The sequence below is a fragment of the Heloderma suspectum genome, chromosome 1 (assembly GCF_057233095.1).
Source record: "Heloderma suspectum isolate Gila_16-S chromosome 1, 16-S_ref, whole genome shotgun sequence".
In the NCBI taxonomy this organism is placed as follows: Eukaryota; Metazoa; Chordata; class Lepidosauria; order Squamata; family Helodermatidae; genus Heloderma; species Heloderma suspectum.
This window is the reverse complement of record NC_139458.1, coordinates 374131900-374148254: the sequence shown is the minus strand read 5'-3', so window position 1 is coordinate 374148254 and position 16355 is coordinate 374131900.

Below are 16355 nucleotides of genomic sequence, written 5' to 3'. Positions count from 1 at the left end.
CAGTCCCTGCCCTATTACTCGCCATTCTTCAAAATTCACTTTTGGAACCGGATTAATGTAAGGAAATATAGGAAATAAGGCTGCAGCAGGAGACGTTAAAAGAATGTAGACTTGACTAATTTACAGATGTATATTTATTTGCATATCTATTTTGCTCACTGAATCTGGGTTTTTTGATTGCAGAATCTACAGATTTTTAGTCCAAAGACAGTAATTCCACTAAAAAATATCCGTGTACAAAACTTTCTCTTCATGACCTTTTCCCTTAGAAATCTGATCTTAAATATACTAAACAACATTATCTTGTTTTTAATTATCCCTGGTTGAAGCAAGTGTACAGAACATGCCTCTTTTTGCCCAAGGGAGAATTATATCTTTTTCTCAAAGTGCCAGACAGAACTCTGTCTGTGCTTAAGATTACATTATACATGCATAATTCCTGCATAGCTTGTTATGTTGCCTGGAGCAATGAAGCAAAGCTTGCAAAGACCACTACTCCATTCAAGACTTTTAGAATGCAGGAAGACTAGACGATACGTTGTGATACATTATAAAATGCATGCCAATCTGGTAATGGAGACGAAGCAGACAAAAACTATCAGGCCAATTAAAAAAAACACATAGTTCAACGGGAAATAAGGTTTTGCTGGAGAAGGAACAGACTTGTCTTTCAAGTAGTTTTCAATGGTATCATGGTCAGGCAATATTATTAACTGTCCCCACTTAACCCCTTGCTATGTGACTCTTACAGGATTTGGAGAAGCTACTTTAGTGCTGTTAATGCTTCCTAAATCACATTCTTTGCTACTGTTATAACTCACAGCTTCTCTTCTAATAATCTGTACAGGTAGCCTAGCTAGGTATTAATTTAATTTTTGGCATAATGAAAACTGAGAATGTGGTGGACTGGATCTGGTATCAACTGAACACCACATCGCCTGCATTTGCATAGCATGGTAAGCTAGGATTCTGGCGAATCCTGGCTTTCCATGAGTAAGCTGCATGCTAGTGCATGCAGCCTGTTCACTCCCACTTGGCTCCTCCCACTAGTGCAAGAGGCTAAACAAAGCAGAGATAGTTTGCTTGGTGTGTCAGCTGATCCCTGAATTGTTGTGCCCTTTAAAAACTAGGATTATAAACCAGGGTTTGTTCCTAGCTTATAAATCCCGACTTGTTTGGCAGCTACAAGCCAGGATCCTGGGTTCAGACCACACAATAAGCAAACTGTTTCTGTTTTTTTTAGCTGCTCACCCGACTGCAGGGATGGGAATCCAGTGGCCCTCCAGATGTTGTTGGACTACAGCTCCCATCATTCCTGACCATTGGTCATCCTGGCTGGGGTGGGGAGTTGGAGCCCAATAGCATCTGGAGGGCCACGGGTTCCTCTCTTGCACTAGTGAGCGACAAGCAGAAGCAAATGGGCTGTGTACATGTGCAGGCAGCTCGTTCATGGTAAGCCAGGATTTGCCAGGACCCTGGCTTTCCATTCTATTTAAATGCTGCCATTATGAATTCTACAAGGAATTTATGGATCTATTACTGCTATATATGACAATATTTATAAATCAGGTAATGAAAGGGGAGCAATCACCACACTCATGGGAAGATGCAAGGATTGCAGTGATTTTAAAACCAGGCAAGCAAAGGGACCAACTAGATTCCTACTGGCCAACGGTGTTATTAAACCAGCATTATAATAAAAGAATATGTCTCCCCAGACCAAACAGGATTCATACCTCAAAGGAAAATAGCTGACCTAATACGTAGAGTACTTAATGCCATTCACATAAGTAAAAAGAAAGAAAAGCCATTAACAATCTTATCTCTTGATGCATAGAAAGCATTTGACCATTTGGAATGGAGTTTCATATTTGCACTCATGGGAAAATTAAATATAGGACAATATTTTATGAAAGCAGTACAGTCAGTGTGTGAGTTTATGAAAGCAGTACAGTCAGCACAAAAGATCATAGCCTTGTTCTGTCTGCATTCCCTTTCCATGGCTGGAACTTTATATACCAAACCTCCTGCTGCCATTTTCTGTATAGCCTGGGATTGCCGGGCATGTGTGATGTTGCTCAGTCTCATACAAGGATCATATTTGAACTTAACTGACTGGAGGCTAATTTGGGGAGGACAGGAAGTACACTTTTATGAATGGGAAATAGGGGCTAGTTATTATGAATGGCGAAAGCTGCTACTGTGAAATTGTGAAGGCTAGAAACATCACTGTAGCCGTAGCGCTTTTATGAATCGGAAAGGCAGGCTAGTTACTCTGACTGGTGAAAGCTACTACTTCGCAATTCTGAAGGCTAGGTACAGTGCTGTAGTGCTTTTATGAATTGGAAAAACTCCCGCCCAGAGGGAAGTCTCTACTAGTTCATCTCAGACTGCTAGGATCCAGCTACAGCAGGCCTGGCTAGCAGATCCTTGATCTCTCTTCCCACAGTATACACATATACATTTCTTATACTTTAATACAATACAGAACTGGGGGCCGCACACTCACTGCCTGGAATTCTTTGAATTCCACTATCCCCCTTTTTTATGTTAACAAAATACAACACTGATATCAACTGATATCAACTTTAGTTAAGAACAGTTACTGTCATTAGTGTCTTTTATGCCAGTCCAGAGTCCTGCCACTTTTGGCTACTTTGTAGTTTTGTCAACTACTCGTTTCTCTGTCTCTTCCAGAAGGTGTTAGCTAGTAATTGCACCTGTCTTCACTGCCACTTGTACAGGTCTCCGACATCAAATTGTCCTGGAGGGGCAACCCGTTTGCCTGTTTTTTGTGTCAGCAAGGTGGAAGATGCAAGAATCCCTTCCCTGCGGACTACTGCCTGGCAGACCGCCAGTCCTGCAGGACCAGGCCCTCAGGTCCCGAGCCAGCTGTGCTGCTTCCACCTGCCCCTTCCTGGAGGGGCTACATAAGCTGGCTGGCTGAGGTGGCCTGGGAGAGCCAGGGCCTGCAGGAGAAGCTGCCACCACCGGGGTAGAGGCGTGCCTGCTGCTGCTGGGCCTGCTGCTGCGCTGCCGCCACCACCACTATCACTACTGTGGACTCCTGCCTGGCATTATTTTTAAGGGGATTTTTTATTTTTATTTAATTTCTGGGGGATTCTGTTGTGTTTTTAGAGGTGGGTAGCCTGCCTGATAGGCGGGAGCGAGGGGGCATGTGTCCACCTGATGGAGGCAGTGGGGGGAGTGTTGGGGGCCAGAAGATACCGAGGCTGGGCGGCAGGTGCTGGCGGAGCGCTAGGGGCAGGCCATGCCAGGTAAGGGGAATAAGGGAGAGATGTGTAGTATCTGTCCCCTGCTCCGGGCCTGCCCAGAGCCAAAGGATGGCTGCGGGAGGCATGACTCCATCTTCTGGCCTTCGTTTGCTGCTCTGCAATGCCAGGTCTGTTATCCAGAAAACCTCCCTCATCCATGACATGATCCTGGACGAGGGTGCAGACCTGGCATGTATTACGGAGACCTGGCTGGCCGAGGCCGCTGCTCCAACTCTTGCAGCCATGTGTCCAGCTGGATTTTCGCATGCACAGCAGCCAAGGGCTGGGGATCGGGGAGGGGGAGTGGCTGTTATCTACCGAGAGTCCTTGGTCTTCACCAGACCCCCTCTCCGGGAGACAAAGGTTGCTGAGTGCATGTACTGGAGTTTGGGCCCGAAGGGCAGTCTGGGGATTCTGCTTGTGTACCGTCCACCCCGCTGCATGACTGACTCCCTGGCCGAGGTGCTTGAGGTGGTCTCTGATGTGCGTGTACAGCCCCTTAACTTATTTGTGTTGGGGGACTTCAACGTACATTCAGAGGCCATCCTCACAGGAGCACCTCGGGACTTCATGGAGACCATGGCTTCCTGAGAGCTGCACCATATTCTAACTGGGCCCACCCATGTAGCTGGTCATGCACTAGACCTTGTGTTTGTTTCTGGAGAAGCGGGGAGTGATCTGGAAGTCGGGGGAATATCCACCACCCCCTTGTCATGGTCATATCGTTATCTGGTGACGTTGGACTTCTCAGTTCCACAACCCCCCCGCAGGGGTGGAGGACCCATTAAAACGTTCCGCCCCAGGCGCCTTATGGATCCGAATGGATTCCTGAACGCGCTTGGGGATTCTCTGGAGCATGCCAACGGCCACTCGGTTGAGACCCTGGTGGGTGGGTGGAATGCCACAATCACTGGGGCATTAGATCGGGTGGCTCTGAAATGCCCTCTCCCCCTGAACAGGGCTCGGACTGCACCATGGTTCAATCCGCAGTTACGAGCTCTGAAACAGGAGGTGAGACAGCTAGAGCACCGGTGGCGAAAGTCTCGCTCCAAAGATGATCAGAGACGGGCTAGAGCTGTATCTTCAGTCTATCATGTGGCAGTGAAGGCAGCAAAAAAGGAATATTATCCTGCCTCTATCGCGTCTGCAGAGTGCTGTCCCAGGAGCCTGTTCCAAGTGGTCCGGAGCCTGGTCGGTCCTGTGGCTCCTGAACCACTGGAGCATTCTAAGGCCTCCTGTGAGGCCTTGGCAAAGCACTTTGCAGATAAAATTGATTGGATTAGGAGTGTTACTCCACACGCTGTGAGCAAGAGGCAGCCTGTGGCAAACCGGCTTTGTGTGATCGGTTCCAGCTTCTTCCTTCTGATGAAGTGGACAAGGTGCTTTCATCTGTAAGGCCGACCACCTGCTTACTTGATCCTTGCCCATCTTGGCTCATTATGGGCTGCAGAGAGAGACTGGGTGAGGGGATTAGGGTGGTGGTGAACGCCTCCCTTGAGGAGGGAGTGATGCCATCAGCCCTCAAGGAGGCAGGGATAAGACTGCTCTTAAAGAAGCCCTCCTTGGATCCCCAAGTTCTGAACAACTTTCGCCCAGTCTCAAATCTGCCATTTTTGGGCAAGGTGATCGAGCGGGTAGTGGTGATGCAGTTGAAGGCACACTTGGAAGAAACCGATTATCTAGACCCATTTCAGTCGGGCTTCAGGCTTGGGCATGGGACAGAAGCGGCCTTGGTCGCCTTGGTGGATGATATGAGGAGGGCTCTGGATAGGGGTGAATGCTCCTTCCTTGTTCTCCTCGACCTCTCAGCGGCTTTCGATACCGTTGACCACGGTATCCTCCTGGACTGCCTGGAGGGGTTGGGCATTGGTGACACTGTATTGTGGTGGTTCCGGTCCTTCCTCTCCGGCAGGTACTAGAGGGTAGCACTGGGAGAGGAGGTTTCGGACCCATGGCCATTCACTTGTGGGGTGCCACAGGGTTCCATCCTCTCCCCGATGCTATTTAACATCTATGTGAAGCCGCTGGGGGCTATCATCAGGAGGTTTGGGGTGCGGTGTCATCAATATGCGGATGACACGCAGCTCTACCTCTCGTTCAAATCTTCACCAAGATTGGCTGTAGAATCCCTGTCCAAATGTCTGGAGACGGTGAGTGGCTGGATGGGGAGGAATAAGCTGAAGCTGAACCCTGACAAGACCAAGGTACTTTTGGTGGGAGACAAGAGGAGGCTGGGGGATGTTGACCTGGTGTTGAATGGGGTACCGCTACCCTTGAAAGACCAAGTCCGCAGCCTGGGGGTCATTTTGGACTCCCAGCTGTCCATGGAGGCTCAGGTGTCAGCTGTGAGCTGGACAGCGCTGTATCAACTCCATCTGATACGGCGGCTGTGCCTCTTCCTTCCCGACCATCTGCTCCCATCGGTAGTACATGCCCTGGTCTCCTCTCGTTTAGACTACTGTAATGCGCTCTACGTGGGGTTACCCGTGAAGATGGTTCGGAAGCTGCAGCTGGTACAGAACGCGGCAGCTCGCCTGATTAAAGGCAGCCGCCGGCGGGATCACATCACTCCAGTGCTGAAGTAATTGCACTGGTTACCTGTTGTTTTCCAGGCCAAATTCAAGGTGTTGGTTTTGACCTTTAAAACCCTATATGGTTCCGGCCCAGCCTATCTTAAGGAGCACCTCCAGCAACACCAGATAGGCCGCTTAACAAGATCAGCCTCGGACGGCCTTCTCTCTGTCCCATCAGCCAGGACAGCTAAGGACAGCTAGACTGGTGGGGACGAGGGAGAGGGCCTTCTCTGTGGTGGCCCCCACTCTGTGGAACTCCCTCCCTAGGGAACTCCGCCATGCCCCCTCTTTAATGAGCTTCCACTGTGCATTAAAAACGTGGTTGTTCAGGCAGGCATTTGGGGTGGGTTAGGGTATTTTAGAAAATGTTTTTATTGTAGAATTTTATTGTTTTAAACTGTTTTATTATATGCTTGTACATCACCCAGAGTGGCTGGGTGACTAGCCAGATGGGCGATTGATTGATTGATAAATAAATAAATCATTGGCTTCTCTGGATCAGACGAAACAGGAACCAGTGGCCTAGCATTGATGATAGCTACCACCTCTGATAGGAGTTAAGGTTTCATGGGTGAGGAAATGAATTCCTGTGAGCATAGAGCCCAGAATTCTGTGTGCAATGCCAATCATTCGTTCTCATGCTCCGCCCATATGAGAGGCATGGGGAGGGTTGAATACCCAAGTGCAGTTTTGAGTGCTCAGAAAGTGACTGAGGGCTGGGTCAAGACTGTCTGCATCTTTGATTCCTAATTTTCGGCAGCCTCCTATGAAGTTGGTGCCACAGTCAGATTTCAATTGTTTGACTGGGCCTCATATGGAGAGAAACCTGTGAAGGGCATTTATGAAACTTGAAGTATCCATGGCTTCAATTACTTCAATGTGGATGGTGCAAATGCGACAGGTGAAAAGGCTGGCCCATGGCTTTCTCTTGGCTTGCCCACCTCTGGTCTTGTGAGCTATCATGTTCCATGGGCCAAAAACATCAATACCCATGTAAGTGAAAGGAGGTTCAGTACTGAGTCATCTGGTAGCAAATCTGCCATCTTTTGTTGTTGGCATTTTCCTCTCAGCTTGCAAGACTTGACACAGGACTGGATCACTGTGGTGATGCATCTCTTGGCTCCTATGATCCCCAAACCTGCAAGTCTAATTGCACTTTTGGTGAAGTGATGTCCTTGTTCCTGGACACATTCATGATAATGGCGCACTAACAGCGTAGCAATGTGGTGTTGCGCTGGTAGGATGATTGGGTTGCACACTACTGATTCTAGTTTGGCCTGATTCAAGCGGCCTCCAACTCTTAGTAACCTATCTTCATCAACAAGAGGGTTTAGCTTTAGCAGGGTGCTGTTTCTGGGAATGTTCCTTCTCTGACACAACGGATTTCTGTTGGGTAAACTTCTTCTTGGATGCTTCGCAAGATTATTTTTGCTGCTGCAGCTCCTCGGGCATCTGGTGCCAGTGACAGGAAGTGCTAGATGTATTGTCTTGTATACGATGGAAGGAATGTGTATAATGGATAAGGCATGCTACTCCTTGGGAGAGTACCGGCCACTTAGAGTAGCACTCAAAATGGTGTGTTTCTAAGTGATTCTCTGGGGCAGTCTGTGTTTTCAGGCAGGTGACTTCTGAATGGATTTCTGCATCTTGGTCTAGATCTTGAAGCACTGTGTCACGTAGGGTGTGTCTCTTTCTTCTTAATGGATGAAGTTCTCTATCAAGGGAAAGATCTTCCTTTACTGTGAGATGTTCTGGACATGGCTTGAATATGAGGTCCGACCTTTCTTTAACACACTTGTGAGGCAGGCGCTTGTATTGCTTAGCTTGCGGAGCAAACATTTCCCACAATGTCCCACCCAAGGTCATACTTAAGGGCCTAGAGTGTTTCATTGGGCCTGTTGCATTGCTGGCGAATCTTATGGGCTTGCATGACGTTTCTTCTAAGCAGCAATAGTATTTGAACCTCTGGGTTGAGAGGCAGGATGTATTTAGCTATTGGCTTCAGATGAGGATGACATAAGGCTGCATTTGGTGTAGGGATCTATTCCCTGTTGTCTGGTATGCTGTCACATTCTATCAGCATGGGAAGGGGAAAGCAAACCTTGTCATCACAGGATGATATCCCAAAAGAGGAGGCTCTTCTCCTTGCCGTCTTGGTGACACCCATGCATGTCTTGATTGTGTAGGGAGTTTTGTCCCCATAAAGATTAAGCATGTTGAAAAACTTAGGCCTTGCCAGTGACTGATAACACTGGTCGTCCAGCACAACATTCAGTTGCATAGCTTTGTCAGGCTGACCTTCCAGAAACACTTTGGCTAGGCATATTTTGGCACAAGACTTGCCTTGCCTTCCATTTCCACATATTTGGGTGCACTTTGCCACACTGTCAGTTGACTCAGCTCCTTCTCCACCAGGTTTAGCGGCATCGGCTTGCTCTGTCTTCTCCCCGCCACGCTTGGTGATGGGAGAGGCAGGCTGGGAGGAGTTGGTTCTTTTGGCATCTGGATGCAAGGCAGTATAATGCCTGCCACTGTTGCACTTTTCACATTTTATGGCAACGCTGCATTCCTTAGCAAGGTGTTCTGTAGAGGCGCAGCACCTATAACAAATCTTGCAATCCTGTAGCAAGGTCTTACGTTCTTGGAGGGGCTTTTCTCTGAATCCTCAGCACTTGCTTAAAAGGTGAGGTTTCTTGTGCAATGGGCAGAGTTGGTCTGGACTTTCTACCATCTTGGACTTCAGTGTGGCACCTGCTACATCTATCTTGTGTACAGTCACAGCTGGACTGGGTCTGAAGTTATGTGAGGATGGCTTGTTAAGATTGCTTGTTAAGAATCTTAACCAGTGGATGGCTTGTTAAGAATCTTAAACAAAACAAAACAAAACAAAACAAGGATGGCTTGTTAAGAATCTTAACCAGTTAAGATTGCTGGTCTGCTTTTACTGAATGTGTAACCTATTTCCCCCTTTTTTCTTCTTTCTTTCTCTCTCCAGTATTGTAATATTTGAAACTGAGGATTGCTGGTGCTTGTTGTAGAGGAGTTAAGACGGGTCATTCTTCTGTTTAACCATTTTCTCGATAAAGCTGACAAGGATAGAGAAAGGAGGGGAAACACCTTTGTATTTTTCCCTGTATTTCCCAACCACAGAGATCCACTTTTCTCGGATGGAGTGTGGTAGGTCCCCTATGATGGGCTTCTGTTACATGTAGCGGTCAAGGCACAAGAGCCCTGGCAGGCACAGGTGCCGCAATCTGCTAATTCCCACAACTTGTGATAGTCTTTGTTTGGAATCCTAGGAAAATCTCCCAATTTCATCAACAGAGCATTTTCTGTCTCTACGGATGCTCCATAGCATGTTTCCAATCTGTTCCACACCTGGTTCAGTGCTGCGTCTGGTCACCTATGCAGGATGTGTGGATCTGCTGTGGTTGGGCTGCTGACTCAGGCCCCAGCCAGGTAGTCATTAGATTAAGTTCGTCGTTGGCTGTCTTACGTCCTTGATAGCATTCAGAAATGAGTTTTTCCAGAGTCTATAGTCTTCCGGACAATCACTGAATTTTGTAAGTCCTCTGAGTAACAGGTCCCGCTTGGACAACTGAGCAGCTAGTCACAGGTGTCAAAGGCTTCTCTCTGGGTGTGCTGCGGCCTTTGATATGTACTGTAGGATGCTGCATGCTGCTTGAGAGGCACTGGTTGTGTCTCACTTTGAGGAACATACATGTTAGGTCTTCCTGCTGGTACTTCCAGTGAGGCGTGGTCATCAAAGAGGGACTCAGCACCATGGACATGGGGCGATATGACCATGGTTGCCTCTTGGGGCTTGTCTCTTTCTGACCAGTCTGATCAATTTTGATACATGAGTCTGGAATATGGGGCTGGCTGGGCACTGCAATATGCTCTGGCAGACGTTGAGTGAGTTGTGCCAGTTCATCTCATAGAATCATAGAATAGTAGAGTTGGAAGGGGCCTATAAAAACATCCAGTCCAACTCCCTGCTCAGTGTAGGAATCCAAGTCAAAGCATCCCTGACAAGTGGCTGTCCGCTTCATCCTGAATGTTTCCAGTGTGGGAGAGCCCACCACCTCCCTAGGTAATTGCTTTAATTGTTGTATTGCTCTAACAATCAGGAAGTTTCTCCTGATGTTCAGCCGGAATCTGGCTTCCTGTAACTTGAATTCATTATTCCATGTCCTGCATTCTGGGATGACCAAGAAGAGATCCTGGCCTTCCCCTCTGTGACAACCTTTCAAGTACTTGAAGAGTGCTATCGTATCTCCCCACAGTCTTCTCTCCACCTGGCACATGGAGGGCTCATTCTTCTTGGGCTTGAGCAGACACGTATTCCGCAATCCTGTTATCATGGTCCACCTCTCCTAATTCTTCAGGTTGGAAGTCTGCCTCTTCACCTTTTATGGTTTCCTGGAGGGCTTTAGCTGGGGCTGCTCCTTGCACTGCTGCCTTTCCTCTTTGAAGGCAGCCAAATTTGCAGTCAGTCTCGTTTGTCTGCAGAGTTCCTCAGCCTCAATTTCTGCCTCCTTGTCTTCGCATTCTGCCCTTTTGCATGCACATTCTGCCCTTTTGTGTGCAGCCTCCGCTTCGCATTCTGCTGCTTCAAATTGCACTGCCTTTTCTATTTTTGCATATTCACTGCATTTTCTTGCTGCTGCTGCTGCTGCTTCCGCGAATGTTTATGCTGCAGCAACAGCAAGAGCATTGCTACTTGTGTGGCTAGACCCCGCTAGACCTCCATGTATGTCTAGATGATATCTTGGAGCTGGACGTTGTTGAAGCTCTGGATGAGGGACAGCTTTTACCTTTGGGCTCTGGAAGGCTCTCTCTTTCATTAGTGGTGTTATGGCAAGATGTGACTTGCAAGGCTTCCTGTAGCTCTCTGTCCTCTGCAACTATGATCTGATTTCTTAAGTTGGACAGGAAGTCAGCAACTAGCTTCTTACACAGCTGCTTGTTTCCTTTCTGCCTTACACAAACTTGTATCTTTATCCAGTTTCTCTAGAATGCAGTGCTGCCTTTGTATCAACTGCTGCCATGCATCATAGTGCTTTGCTATGCTGTCATTAATCTTCTGTAATTCATCTGCATGAGATGCTTGTTTGACCATCTCCATAGTACTTGCTGTTTTCAACCATGCCTCACCACACTTCTTGGAGATGTCAGCCTCTTGCGTCTCCAATAACTCTCTCATCTGGGGAGTCAGTTTGCAAACCCTTTCTCTGGGCTAACTTCTATTGCTCTGTGATTCTGGATACTCTTTCAAAGCAGCATTTTGCTGTTTAACACTGTGTGGCTTAGGAGCTGTTGCAGATAACAAACTTGGGCTAATCTTCTAGAACCAGGCTTTAGCCAGCACGTGGAGCAGGGTTCATTTAATGAGTCTCCTTACTTCTCTTCTGTGTTTGCTCTGTAGCGTTACATGAGAGTAGGTCACTGACTCCGAAGTAGCCTCTCTGGGCTACTGGCAGCTTGCTTCTGGCTATGGCTGAAGCCCTTTCTCCTCCGCTTTGGAAGTTCTGCAATCCTTTTTGAACTCCTTGTCACGTCTTTCATTTGGTTTTACTCTGGGACTCGATTTACTCCATTTTTACTCTGGAATCTGAGTTGCTCTGTTTTACTGTGTTGTCTCCAAGCTAGGGATGTGGGAGAATTCCACCACGGACCCCAATGAGGCCGGATTCCAAGAATCTGGCCCCATTGGGGCCTGTGGCAGAACGGAGCACTCACCTCCGCCTCCCCCCAGAATCCGTCCGGGTCAGATCTGTCTCTGCGTTGATCCTGCGGAGCCGGCCGCCAGCTCCGTATCGCTGGTGAATGTCAACATGGCCGGCAGCCATTGCCGTGCTGTATTGCTGTGCTAAGTAAGTCTCCGGATGCAAATGGCGTAGTGGGCACCATTTGCAGCCATAAAGCTCGTAGATTAGCCTAAATGCAGCCATTTACGGCTACATTTAGGCTAATCTGCAGGCTTTACGGCCACAAATGGCGCCCGCTGTGCCATTTGCATCAGGAGACTTACTTAGCACAGCGATATGGCACGGCAATGGCTGCCGGCCGCATTAACATTTGCCAGCAATGTGGAGCTGGTAGCCGGCTCCACAGGATCAATGCAGAGCGGAGCCGGACTGGACAGACTCCGGGGGGAGGGACGGATCACCTCCCCCTGCAGGCGGATTCTCTCCCAGAACAACAAGTAGGGAATCCACCCATCCCTACTCCAAGCCGATGTGCCCTTCATATAGACACTTTTCAGCCAGTTTAACTCAAGCCTGTCTTCAAATCCAACAAACAATTATTCATTGAACAGTCTCTTTCAATGGAACAACAGAGAATACTAACTCACGGTCCACAGGAAATAAGGTGGTTGTCACAAATGAGGGTTAGGTCCAGTGGGAAATTACTGGTGGCTGCTGGATAAAAAGGGGTGAAGCTTGGTAAAAACAGAGTCTTCTCTCCCAGGTCTTCTGGGCCTCCTGCTTCTTTGCTGGCTAGGACTAAAGGTAAAGAAAAACTCTGGCCCAAAGGAAAGGCACTACTAGTTCATCTCAGACTGCTAGGATCCAGCTACAGCAGGCCTGGCTAGTAGATCCTTGATCTCTCCACTCACAGTATAAACATACACATTTCTTACTGTTGTTGTTGTTCAGTCGTTAAGTCATGTCCAACTCTTCGTGATCCCATGGACCATAGCACGCCAGGCCTTCCTGTCCTGCACTCTCTCCCGGAGCATGCTCAAGTTCACATTCATTGCATCGGTGATGCTATCTAGCTATCTCATCCTCTGCCGTCCCCTTCTCCTTTTGCCTTCAATCTTTCCCAGCATCAGGGTCTTTTCCAGGGAGTTTTCTCTTCACATTAGGTGGCCAAAATAGTTGAGCTTCATCTTCAGTATCTGTCCTTCCAATGAGCACTCAGGATTGATTTCCTTTAGGATTGACTGATTTGACCTCCTTGCAGTCCAGGGGACTCGTAAGAGTCTTCTCCAGCATCACAGTTCAAAAGCATCAATTCTTCGGCGCTCAGCCTTCCTTATAGTCCAGCTCTCACAGCCATACGTTACTACTGGGAAAACCATAGCTTTGATTATGGGGACCTTTGTCGGCAAGGTGATGTCTCTGCTTCTTACTATGCTGTCTAGGTTTGCCATAGCTTTCCTCCCAAGGAGCAAGTGTCTTTTAATTTCATGGCTACAGCCACCGTCTGCGGTGATCTTGGAGCCCAAGAAAATAAAATCTGTCACTGCTTCCACTTCTTCCCCTTCTATATGCCAGGAAGTGATGGGGCCAGATGCCACGATCTTAGTTTTTTTAATGTTGACTTTCAAACCAGCTTTTGCACTCTCCGCTTTCACCCTCAACAAGAGGCTCTTTAGATCCTCTTCGCTTTCTGCCATTAGGGTGGTATCGTCTGCGTATCTGAGGTTGTTGATAATTCTCCCGGCAATCTTAATTCCGACCTGTGATTCATCCAACCCGGCGTTTCTCATGATGTGCTCTGCATATAAGTTATATAAGCAGGGCAACAACATGCAGCCTTGTCGTACTCCTTTCCCAATTTTGAACCAATTGGTTATTCTTACTGTTGCTTCTTGACCCTCGTACAGGTTTCTCAGGAGACAGGTAAGGTGGTCAGGTACTCCCACCTCTTTAAGAATTTGCCAGAGTTTGTTGCGATCCACACAATCAAAGGCTTTAGCGTAGTCAATGAAGCAGAATACATTTCTTATACTTTAATACAATACAGAACTGGGGGCAGCACACCAACTGAATCTGACTTTTGGCAGTATTTCTTTTATATACTAATTAGGGACATACACAGCAATATCTTTCAAAGCCCTTCCTCAGACTATGGAAAAGAGATTAAATTTAAGCTGTTATGATGAAGAATTAAAAAGAAAAACTCTAAGCAGCATATGGATTCCACCCATATCTTGATTTGTACGGCAAAGGGAAAATATGCATATATGTTAAATGTCAATAATCCAATGTGTTTCTTTTTATTATTACTTTTTCTCTTTTTTGTTTATGTTGGTTTGTTGGTTTGGAAAACTAATAACATCTTTAAAAATCAAATGCTGCCATTATGTGCCTGGATTATGGGCCTGATAGCCACACAATGTGGAGGCAGATACTGGGTCTCTGTTTTGACCAGACTAAATGCATAAAATACGGCAATATCTTCTATTGCACCAACTTCCTTCCCTTGGTGAAGAGCTAATGCAAACATTTGGTCTGTTGTATATTGTATGGCATCACTGCCCTTATCATAACATTGACAACTTCACATGATTGCCTTCATCTTGGAAATATCGGTGAACACTCTCTAGAGCTGCCTTCCTGAACCTGGTGCCCTCCAGATTTGTGGACTGCAACCCCAGCATTCTGGACCACTGGCCATGCTGGTTGGGGCTGATAGAAGTTGAAGCCCAAAACATCTGAGCAGCACCAGGTTGGGGAAGGCACCTCTAGACAGTAGCAGTGCAGTCTGTGGGGAGTGTCTTTAGCAGTGGAAGAGGAAATCAGTATGCTTGATCAGGTTTTAGGGTTCTAGAGGAACCTAGACTGCTCACTTTACTTTTCACATTGTTATTGGCCACGTTTTACATCAGCTAACAATACAACTTTTGCATGGCTTGAATGTTGAACTACAGCAATCTTCTTTTGCAATTGCACGTTTTTCCTTGAACTGTACGTTTTGTGTATGGTTGCACATTTTTGATTCACTATTGCCGCTCTCAGAATGGAGCTACTTCAGTGCTCGCACCAGTTAAACTCCAGGGCATCCCTCCCATGTTTAATTTACTGACCCCCATCCTGTCCTGCGCCTTGCCCACGTGGCTAGAAACCGAAAGTGGAGACAGTCAGACGGGGCAGGTGAAGCACAGCAGACTAGAATGTGACTAGAATGGGGGTGAGGGGCAGTTTCATCCCCTGCCCCTATGAACAAATGCCCGCAACTGCACTCATGCATTTGGGTTTATTTTTCTCTTATTCTTAGGTGTTTTCTTTTATTCATCCTCATTCCAAATAAATGTTTGTTGTAGTGCATGATGCTTCTTGAATATAACACTCTTCTGCATTAGTGCTGTTTAATTCCCAGGACTTTATACCACGACGTGCAGGCTGCTAAACGTCATAGAATGTGATGCTAAGCAACAAAGAGCAAACACAAGGAAAGCGCACTGTGTGTTGTGTTGTACCGGCGCACACTATGTGCGTGAATTAGGGACTGGGTAAAATGAGGATCCATGAAATCAAAAAGGGATCCTCATGATTTCATATGATTTTTAAAGGGGTGACCCACAAAACCACCATCATATGACAGAGCACATCTACCTCCACAGACTGAACCAGAAAAATCACGGATGTGCCACTCATGGGCGCAGCCACGACACAAAAACAGGGATCCTTGGCAGGGATCCTCAGCATTTTTTACAGGGAAAGGCCCCCAAACCACCGTCATATTGCAGAACATCCATGCCCAGGGAATGAGTGACAAATAACATAGATTTGGGGCTTCATAGCATTGTGATCCCCTTCATGGATCACTGCCTTGTTGTGGCAAAGGGGCTTGCGTAACTCAGTGAAGCCATAAGCTATGCCGTGCAGGGCCACCCAAGACGGACAGGTCATGGCAGAGAGTTAACCTGGAGAAGGAAATGGCAACCCACCCCAGTATTCTTGCCAAGAAAACCCCATGGAATGTATCACAAGGCTAAAAGATATGACACCGGAAGATGAGCCCCTCAAGTCAGAAGATGTCCAATATACTACTGGGGAAGAGCAGAGGGTATTTCCAAGTAGCGCCAGAAACAGTGAAGTGGCTGGGCCAAAGCTGAAAGGACACTCAGCTGGGGATGTGTCTGGTGGTGAAAAGAAAGTCCAATGCTGTAAAGAACAATATTGTTTGGGAACCTGGAATGTAAGATCAATGAATCAAGGTAAGCTGGAGGTGGTCAAACATGAGATGGCAAGATTGAACATCAACATCTTGGGAATCAGCGAACTAAAATGGACAAGCATGGGCAAATTTAATTCAGGTGACCATTATATCTACTACTGTGGGCAAGAATCCCTTAGAAGAAATGGAGTAGCACTCATAGTCAATAAAAGGGTGGGGAAAGCAGTACTGGGGTACAATCTCAAAAACGATAGAATGATCTCAGTATGAATCCAAGGCAAACCATTCAACATCAAAGTAATTCAAGTCTATGCCCCAACCATGGAGGCGGAAGAAGCTGAGGTTGATTTATTTATTTATTTATTGCATTTATATCCCGCATTTTTTCCTCTTGCAAGGAACCCAAGGGGGCTTACATGATCCTCCTCCTCTCCCTTTTATCCTCACAACAACAACCCTGTGAGGTAGGTTGGGCTGAGAGTCTGTGACTGGCCCAAAGTCACCCAGTGAGCTTTTATGGCTGAGTGGGGACTAGAACGCGGATCTCCCAGCTCCCAGTCCAACACTCTAGCCACTAAAAGATGTCCTCTTC